At 48.0% G+C, this 9,693-nt stretch overlaps 1 protein-coding gene across 1 annotated transcript in view; it reads left to right on the plus strand.

Annotated features, from left to right (window-relative positions):
* The first annotated feature begins 1,013 nt into the window (after nucleotides 1-1,013).
* The window catches only part of POR (P450 (cytochrome) oxidoreductase), a 26,672-nt gene continuing 17,992 nt past the window's right edge, over nucleotides 1,014-9,693 (plus strand). Inside the window, 1 exon segment of the mRNA XM_010292807.1 lies at nucleotides 1,014-1,136. The gene's annotated coding sequence lies outside the window, so the exon portion shown is untranslated.

Consider the following 9,693-nt stretch of genomic DNA (forward strand, 5'->3'; position numbering starts at 1 on the left):
CAGTTGGATTTGGGGAGGGCACTTGGTGGCGGGAGCTGACAGGCAGGGAGCAAGGATTTCTTTACCCAGTTCACCCACAGCAGTAGCAGCACGTGGAACCGTATCTGGACCGAAATCTGATTTAATCTTTACTCTTTCCTTTGGCTGTTGTAACGCAGCCAAGATAATGTGTTTGCTTCGTCCTGAAGGACTAGGGAAAAGGCTTTCCTGCTCAGGTCTGTGCTCCTGCCATCTCCTCCCCAACCCTTTCCTCTGGTATAAAAGAAAGCCACCGGGCAGCTGCTACTGCTGACACTGAACTTTGTTCTGTTTCCTGACGTGGGCTCTCCTGCCTCTAAAAACACAATTCATAGAACTTGCATAAGTTGCTTTCCCAATGTGATCGTTTGATCCGAGTGATGAGATTACTTTATACATGATATTGTTGAGAGTGAGTCATGAGTCCTCCAGTGACAGGTGCACCTCTGCCAGGATTGTTTTTTTATAGAGTTTGAAATTTCATATGTCAGAACAAATAATTACAGGCTGCTTGTAATCTCTTGCTGCTTCCTTCCATGCAAACATTCAAGTCAATTGTGTGCTGCCGATCGCTCATGGAATCCGGAAAAAGTGAAAGAGGGGTGCTTGTACCTCCGATGGCTTCTCTAGGGCCACAAATCCAAAGAGTGTTTGAGTTTGACCTACAGTGGCAGATTATTGTAGTATTCTTGCTTAGTTATCAGCCACTTCTGGGCCTCCAGTTATTCCTTTGCAAAGAATAAAGTAGAGTTATTGACTAATTTTCCTTTCTGTTCTCGCTGTATGGAGTAGGAGACAGGGAGGTTCAGAGTTAAAGATGGAGTTTGAATTTTCTCCTTGGAAAAATCTGGCTCTGGCAGTGCATGGGCAAGACTGCTGGGATGGTTTAGTAAGCAGCTTAGAGAGTTGGTAGGTTTGTCTTGGTGACGCTGGCTTCTTGCTGGATCTTGCTGCATGGTCGCTTGTGAAATGCATCTATTGACTTGCTTTCACGGGTCATTGCTAGCATCTTGCAGTTCTAGCTAACTCCAAGCTTTGGAGGAGCAAGCTGATAAAATGCCTGCAAGGGTTGTGCAAGCCCTGGTTGTGTAACAGGGCTGTATGCATAACTGCTTGAGGTAAGAGGAGCAGCTTGTGTTATGAAGGGAAAGAAGAATCCTGCCTCAAGTATCTCCTGTTTATGTTGACCGTACTGGGCTGGGAATGTGGAGTTGGAGAGCTGCAGTTTTTGCAACTCTAGGATCAGCTCTTCGGCCTCTGACCCATTTATTCCCTACCTGATTTGTCTGTTATCCTGTGGCCCTTTTTGGCACGGGGGCACCTGCTTTGGGTATGGAGCTGGTGTTCTGGGGTCTGCTGGTGCACATGGTTGTGTGTGATTGCAGAGGACTGGCCTGGGTAGTTGCCTGTATTTCACAAGTGTTCAAAAAAAGTAAAATGCAGCTCAGATTGCCTTGGCCATAGCAGGCAGGGAGGTTCATAGGGTGACTGCCACGCTTCTAGTAGGGCAGCCAGATGTGAAGCCTGGGTTTGGGACCTGGAGGACAGCTCTCTTGCTGTCACATAAGGACTTTGCAGTAACACCTCCTTCCTTTACAGCAATGTAGGAGACGGGCTTGTAATGTCTGAAATGTTTCCACATTCTCAGAGGAAAGCTACCTTATAATACAAAATGTCCTAGTTCCACACAAACAGTGCTTTCTTTTCTTTAAATAAGTGCCCGAAACATACTGTTCCAATCTGAGGTCCTTACAATTCTTAAACCTTTGCAGGATCTGTTTAAGCACATCCCTGTGATGCTCTCCCAGCTGTTAGTTTCAAAGGAAATCTCCCAATGAAGAACAGTGTTAGAGGATTTTGCTGTCCAAAATCTTCCCGGTGGAAGAGGTCAAAGTCTGTGGCTACCAACCCCATCCGTAGCACTCCTCTCCCCATAGTGGCTACAGGCAAAATCAGTCTGTCACACAAACCCTTGACCACAGGGTGAGCAAACGGCCAGTTTGGAGAAGGACGTTTTTCACTGAACTTCTAACAATGTCAGCATTGGGTACAACACTTGCAGAAGAGGTTGCTGAAGAAATACCATACTCTCCTCTTGATCTTAAAAACAAACATCATGAACCATGCAAAATATTAGCGTGAATGGGTTGCTCCTGAGATTTTTCAGCGTAGCCTTCTGAGCAGTTGGTTTGACTGAGTCATGCCCACAGTAGTTGGCAAAAGGGTGGTCTAAAACTCCTCCAGTCTTGTCCCAGTTCCCAAATGTTGGCGGTGTTGAGACCCCTCTTCCTCTTTCAAACAATGCCTGAAGCACGATGCACTGATTTTTGTCCCTGCCTGGGAAGGGTTGCTCCTGAGATTTTTCAGCGTAGCCTTCTGAGCAGTTGGTTTGACTGAGTCATGCCCACAGTAGTTGGCAAAAGGGTGGTCTAAAACTCCTCCAGTCTTGTCCCAGTTCCCAAATGTTGGCGGTGTTGAGACCCCTCTTCCTCTTTCAAACAATGCCTGAAGCACGATGCACTGATTTTTGTCCCTGCCTGGGAAGGGAGGCTGGGGAGCAGTGTTAGTTAGCATGGAGTTCAATTTACCTGCTGTTCTCAGGTTTTGTTTATCCTGTAATCCTGAATGCTTGTTTTTCTCTGCTGGCTCGTGTTAATCTGCGTGGAGGAAGGTGTTCGGGTGCATAAGCTGGTGAGATGCCTCACATCCTCATTTAAAGGTTGAGATGGGATTCTATCTGGTGAAAGGAAGTATTCAAATTCAGTAATTCTAGGTTGCTTTCTTTTAAGGCAGCTTAGCAAGTTTGAATTAATTTTTGTGTTGGATAATGCCTTAAGTCCTTTGGTTTAGTGTACTGGGCTTACTGCATAGCCCCACCTTGGTATATCCGTAGAGTAGAGTTGCTTTATGCCTCAGTAAAACTGTTCCTCCTGTTGTTCTCTTCCTTGCTTTCACAGCTACTCTGCTGTCCTTGAATATGACCTAATGGCCAGAAAAAAAGAATCCAAGTATGACAGTGAAAGCTCAAATATGCAGTATTTCAAGCTCCAGACTGACTGATGCACGCTCCGCATCTGTCTCGTGCCTAAAATAGAAGTTCTGCTGGCATCTGAGCTGGTGTGTCAAGGTCTAGACCTTGCACAGCAAGAGTAATTTGCTCTGTTTCATAAAAAAAACCCCAGCTTTTGAGTTGCATGTGTGTTTCTTACCCGTGTTCAAGGTGCTGCTGCAGCCAAGTTCTCTGTTTCAATTGGGGTTTCTGAGTTGCTGGAAGTGCCAAAAGGCCTGTGGAGAGGCATTTTCCCAGTATTGTGTGAGAGAGACTCTGCTGCTTTCCACCCTTCTTTAGTAGCTGGTAGTAGTTAATGGGAAGTTGTGGGATGTGCTGGGTTTTTTTTAAATATGTGGGAAGAAAGTGATATGTAAATGCTAGGCATAGTGAGCCTTCATGTGTAGTGAAAGCCCAGCCTTGTTGTTGCAAGCACTGGTGAAAGTCAGCCCTGGATCACTGCTCGTTATCGGTAATGAGGAAAGCATGCGTTTGGCTCGCTGGGTGCAGCGGCTGCCCTGTTTCACAGCAAGCACACTTGAACCGAGGCTGATGCTGTGAGGAAGCCCTGAGGTTTCCCACTGTGCCCTCCTTCCCCAGCACGGCCCCTGGGAGCCCAGGAGTTTGCCTGTAGGATGAGCCCACCCCAAAGCAGGGAGACTGTGCTGACCAGACCAAAGGCCTCTTATTGATGGGAAATGCAATCTCTGCATGGCAATGCTACAGAGAAATGGCTAATCCAGGGGCTGACAAAGGCAGTGTTAAATAACCTCGATCTGAGCACCAACTTCAATGGTCTGCTTTTGTTTTGGAAAGGACTGCTTTTCTTGCCAGGTCGCCTTTTACTAAAAGGGAAAGGAAAAACAGCTAATTTGAGAGTTGCTGAGGGAAAGGAAAAACAGCTAATTTGAGAGTTGCTGAGGCCAGTGACTGACACAGGCTGATGTAAACAGAATTTCTTATTCTAATCGGTTGGATTAATACCTGAAGAGGAACGAGAGAAAATGTGTTTGTGCCCCAAGGGTCTCCCGGCCTAACACCACAGATTAGCATGCAGGAAAGTCTTCACTGCAGTGGGATTCAGAGGAGATCGAGCATGGGAGTCTGGGCAGAAATGCCATCTCCACTACAACCCTGCCCTCCCGCTGGTGCTGCTGCCTCTCCCCCTTCTTTGTGGGCTTTGTGCCCGTGGGGCTCCTCTTCCTGACAGGCGTCAGCAACCTGCCCGTCTTGTGTCTTTAGTGGGTGAAAGAAGAAAAGCCTTTGCTGGTGACAAGACTGCATTCCTGTTTGTAAGCAAGTCTCTTCCTTCTTGTCCACTGCCACTGCTGTGTGGAATGATGGGGGCTTGTCACAGCTTCCTTTCGGTGCTGCTGTCTGTGCAAGCTCTTGACAAGCTTTGCAGATGCTGTGGGGACCGGGACCTGTGAGAGGGCCACTGAGTGGTTTTCTTTTTTCCTCCTAGGTGTTTTAAGTTAGTCTCTTATTTATTTTGCTGTTATTTCTAAAGCTCGGGCTGCAGGTCAGCGCTGTACAAAGAGAAGGAGTTTCCATTTGCTTTGGCTGCTCATTTCCACGCTGTGTCTCCCCTCTGTCCTGAAGCTGTCTTTTGGGGCTGTGCCATGATGCCAGTGGAAATAACTGATCTTTGGCTTAAAACCGTGGGATTTTTTTTTTTTAAGGCTTCTTTTCGAGACTGATCATACCCCTGATCTGTGTTGTGCCGTGGTCCTGGGCAAGAATGGTCAGCACAAGAGAAAGGGTGATCCCTGAGGCAGACCAGGCATGTGATGGGCAGGGAGGTCTGGTCATGAATACCCACCTGCACCTAGGGAATTCAGATTGGTCCTTCTAGATTGGAAAGATGGCTCTGGCAGATCTCATGGTAGTGCTGACATCCCCAGCCGCGTAGAGCTTCCAGTGCTAGAAATGGTGACAGCTGTGTTTCCGCTTTGTTGACTAATGCAATGCATGTGCTGAGTCAGTGACACGAGGGTCATCATCATGTGGCTGCAGAGAGCAAGAAGTGTGCTCTGCCAAGTTGGCTTTGCCAGCAGTGCCCCTTTGTCCCCTTCCCTGGTGCAGCGCTGTTACTGGGAGACTGAACTGGAGAAAGCTGGTCTGAAAGAACCAGTGGCTTTTTGAGTGTGTGCTGCTGTTAGATGTGGTGGTAATTTGCGTGGATTCCCATTTACAAGAAACCAAAAAGCAGTTCTTGGGTAAGTGACCTTGCTGGATGTGAACGAGGTGGCTAGCATGAAGGAACTGGGCACTCCAGGGCTTGTGTTGGTGGTGTGATGGTATTGCTGTGAGGTGTGTGGAGAGCTTGTTCCTGCAGGCATGGTTTGAGTTCAGACTGTCCTTGCTAGCAATTAGCTGAGACAGCCTGGACCTTGCTGTGGGCTGGAGAAGGCTCGGCTGCCTACGCCCTGCTGAGCTCCCTTTGAATGGTGCCTGGCACTGGTATGAGTGTTGAGCAGATAGTGACGAATGGCATTGCATGTGTTTGTCACTCAATTCCTCCTTTGACTCAGTCGTTGCAGATTTTTGCATGCACATATTGCAAAATAGAGCTTCTGCCTGCAGCTCCTGTGTTTATCTGCAGGTGTCCAAAGGGCACTGCTGTCGCTTGGTTCCCAGTGGGAAAACTGGCTGTTTCAGTAAGCTCATGGGCATGGGAGATGGGGGTGCAGCCTCTATGCCACCCTGTGCCAGGGCAGGCAGAGTCCGTAGGGCATGGTGGGACTTGTGCCTATCACTGCATGGATGTGCGGGATCGCGGGGAGCCCTCTCTGCTGTGTTGAGCTGAACTTGGGGGCTTCTCGGTGCTACAGGCTGTGATCAGCTGGAGCCTGGGGATTGGGTTATTGGAGGCGGGAGCAGTGAGCAGCCCGGGGCTGTGCTTGGTCAGCAATCTTCCTTCTCCTTTCCCTCTCACGTGAGGAGGTCTGATGCCGTGGGTCGCAGCGTGCTTATGATGGCACAGGGCTTGGTCACTCATTTTTGGAGCAAGAGTCACAGGCTGCAGTCCTGATCTGGGACCGGGAAGCCAAATTGTCCTGAAATACTTGAAACTCATGACAATCATTATATAAATAAAAGGCTACTTCAACTCAAAGAGCCACCTTGGCTTCAGAGACAAGGCTTTTTGGTCACCAGAAGATACTATAATGTGATTTGCAGAAATATCCTTGTATTTGGCAGAAAGGGGGACCTCCCAGCCACGTTCATGACCGTGATGCTGTGCCTGCCAGTTGGAGTTGTGGGCTCCAGCGTGCTTTTGGGGGCGTCTGCTGCACCATCTCCTAGTGCTGCCATAGATCTCCTTTGGTTGCTGACCACTTGGCTTTTAGGGCACTCTGTATCTGGTCTTGTTTGTTGTGATACTGTTTTTATTTCTATTTTAATATTTTTAACGCTGTGATGTGATAGCACCTTTAGTCCACATGGAAATCATGGGGAATTTGAGGATGCTTGGCACTGACGGTGCTTCCAATCCTTTGCTTGAGATGTGGATGAGAAGTAGGACTACGGTTTTTAATATGAGAACGAAGTGCTTCTGTCTGGCAGCATGGAGATGTGCAGAGAGGGTCCCTGGTGATTTGAATGATTGCAAGCTGCCGTGTATTAAGTAAATGCCCAGGTTTAGAAACTATCTTCAGAGGCTGAAAAGCTGTGCTAAAATATAGCATTGCTTGATTGCGATCTTTCAAAATTTTGTGACTTTTCTGTGTGGTGTAGATGCCTCACATCTCTGCTGAGACTGATTGCTTTACACCAGATACTGTGTGCATAAACAAGGATCCAGGAACTGCAGCCCTGATTTAAAAAAAAAAAAAACCAGCACCACAAACACCATAGCCCCCCCCCAAAACAGAAAAAAGGGGAAATGGAAGTCTGTCTTACCTTGATTGAAGATATAATAAACACTGGGGATAAAATAACTACCTTTGAAACTGGTGCCAGGGCATCTTTTACTTCTGCATTATAAATTTCTTCTCTTTTTCCCCTTTAAAAACTTGATCTGTTTCTGTCAGGGTCCTTCCAGAGACTGCATGATTTCCAGGATAGCTAAATTCCAAGTAAGAGTCAGGTTTCTTTTCACTGGAAGTTAGAAAAGGATATGTATTTGAAAATGAATTGCTGTGACCTTCTGGAAAATAATTGCTACAGCCAACTAGGTAAGACTCTGATAAATTGAGGAATAATCTTCTTGTGCTAGGTGAAGTGAGTTACATAAATAGTTACTGAGTTATGACAACCCTTTAAAAAAAGTGTGAGGTCTAGTTCCACATCCTTTGCCTTTCTCTCGATACATCTAAGCAGACCTTTTCCTAAGGGCGGGGAGCAAAAATAAAAACCTGTAGCTAAGATATAGGACTTGAATAACTAAATGTCTAGGACCAAATGGAGCCCATCATCAAAATTAAAGCAGTTCTAGTGTCATCACTAGAGAATGACTGTGTTTCCTGCCAGGTTTAGAGGTCAGTATAACCTTTATGCTATGGAGACTTGAGAATGAAGAGGGGAGACCAAACCAAGACTCTGGTCCATGCACCAGACCCATAAGCGTCCCGAAATGCTGCTCTTCCCTCTGGCTATGGGTGTAGGGAGTGAGCGGGTGGTCTGGCTGCTGCTGCAGCTGGAGCGTTCCCCTTTGAAGTGCTGGAGAGCTGCAGTGTGGTGAAGGCCAGGAGATAGTACGGCTTCATCCCCCTGTGTCTGTCTATGCTGCATTCCTGGGAGTTTCCTTCCTGAGGATGCCTCTTTCCAAGGCATTGCCGCTTAAGAGAGCAGACCACCTCTGGAGGTGTGAAAAAGCAAAACTCCTTGCAGCTGCTGCTTGTCCCTGCTGCTCTGGGAGGCCAGACACTCTGCTGCTTTGGGCATGGCAATGAATTGCTGCTGGAGACATAGCCCTTGCCTTGCTCATTAGCCCAAGAACTCACCTCCTCGCCCTGTGTAAGGGTAGCTGGCAAATATCCACGTCTGAGTTATCTGGAGCTGGGGGGGAATTGCTGTGGGGCCAGGCATATGCAGCCTGTATGCATTCCACACCAGGCTGGCTGCTGCTCACTGAAGACATGTCTTGAAACTCTCCTCCATGCACAGTTTGGTGCAAGGGATGCTGCTGTGCTCTGTGCAAGGAGGCTTTCCTAGGGCTCAGCTGCTGTGAATACTGGATTTGGTGCCCAGAAGGGAAGGGGTACAGCTCCTGCCCAAAACCAGCTTAGCGTGATCTCTATCAGCCTTGTTTTTTTTCATGGCTTCCTCTGAGCAAAGGTTTGTCGTTGCCTTATGTGCCATGGGAAGGGACTTGTGAAGGCAATAAACCAGCAATATTTTTCCTCCTACTGGTGTGTTCCCTCGGTGCTAGTTGCTGGACCCACTCCTCACTGATTTACTGAAATCCAGCACAGAGGAGGAGGAGGACCCCGCTGGGAGCTGTGTTCCAGTTGTGGAGGCTTTAACTAACAGTTTAGTCTACAGTTGTACAGAAATAACACCCAGCTCTTGCTTGGCTCTGAGATCCATCAGTGAAAAGCCTGTCTGCAAGGGAGGGAGGAACAGGGTGACCTGCCTGATGGAGAAGAATGGGGAATTTGCTTTTCTGCAGTCACATCACTAATATTTTTCTTCCAACCCTCTGCTTAGTGTCATCTCTGGGAACCTAATGGGAAGCTTTGCACTGGTGTTTTAGTGCCCTTGGTAGTACAGTTGCTTGCCAAGTTCTCCACTGAATTAAACTTCTCCTGGGGCTGAGAGCTGGTTGGGCTGCAAAAATACCCAGGAGCCCACCCACGATTGCTCCCAGGTGGCTGTGGACTTCTCCCTGCACTCTGCAGGGCTGCCTTTTACAGCTGGTGGCCTGTGGCAGAGTACTTTTTGTTCTCTGGAGTTGGACTTTTCCTTGCTGTGGTAACAACAAGCAGTGCTTATTTGCTGAAGATCTTACCTGGTCTCCCTTGTTAGCACTCCCTAAACATCATCTTTCCTTTTCTTCCGAGCTCCTGAATGCATTAGCATAACCTTAAACTTCAGTCAGTTTTGTTACTTCACCCAGGCACAACTTGGAGTTTGCTGCTTCTCTTTCAGCCCCCCAGCAATGCTGTCTGTGAGCTTTTCTCTGGCAGGCACAGGTTTGCTGAACAGGTTAACTCTTCCCTCACAGCTCAGCCACAGGACATGTCCTTTCTCTCTGGTGGCACCCCCACAACTCTGAGTCACTTTTCTGTGTCCAAGTTCAAATGTCCATGGTCTCCTGGGATGGCAGAATGCCCAAGTACAAGAAGAGAGTCACTTTGCCCCTACAAATCAAGTTTTGAGTTAATTATCTGTTTGTTTGGACAGAGTGTGTCCTTGTGCGTTAGAAAGATAATCTTGCGATCTGGACTAGGGTCAGAGCAGTTTAGAGCTTTGGCAGAGCAGCAGGAGGGAGGGAGCAATGGGTGGCTCCCCAGGGGAAGGACAGGGGCCATAGGACTAGTTGGGGACTTGAGGGCTGGGCGCTAGTCCTTGCGCTACCGTGGACTCTGGGTATGACCATGGGCAAGTCACAAGTGACCTAAACTCTGCCTCAGCAAGTGGAAGGGAGTAATTCAACGAGATGGAAGTTAAACTGGGAA

This window comes from Phaethon lepturus, unplaced genomic scaffold (genome assembly GCF_000687285.1).
Source record: "Phaethon lepturus isolate BGI_N335 unplaced genomic scaffold, ASM68728v1 scaffold41598, whole genome shotgun sequence".
NCBI lineage: Eukaryota > Metazoa > Chordata > Aves > Phaethontiformes > Phaethontidae > Phaethon > Phaethon lepturus.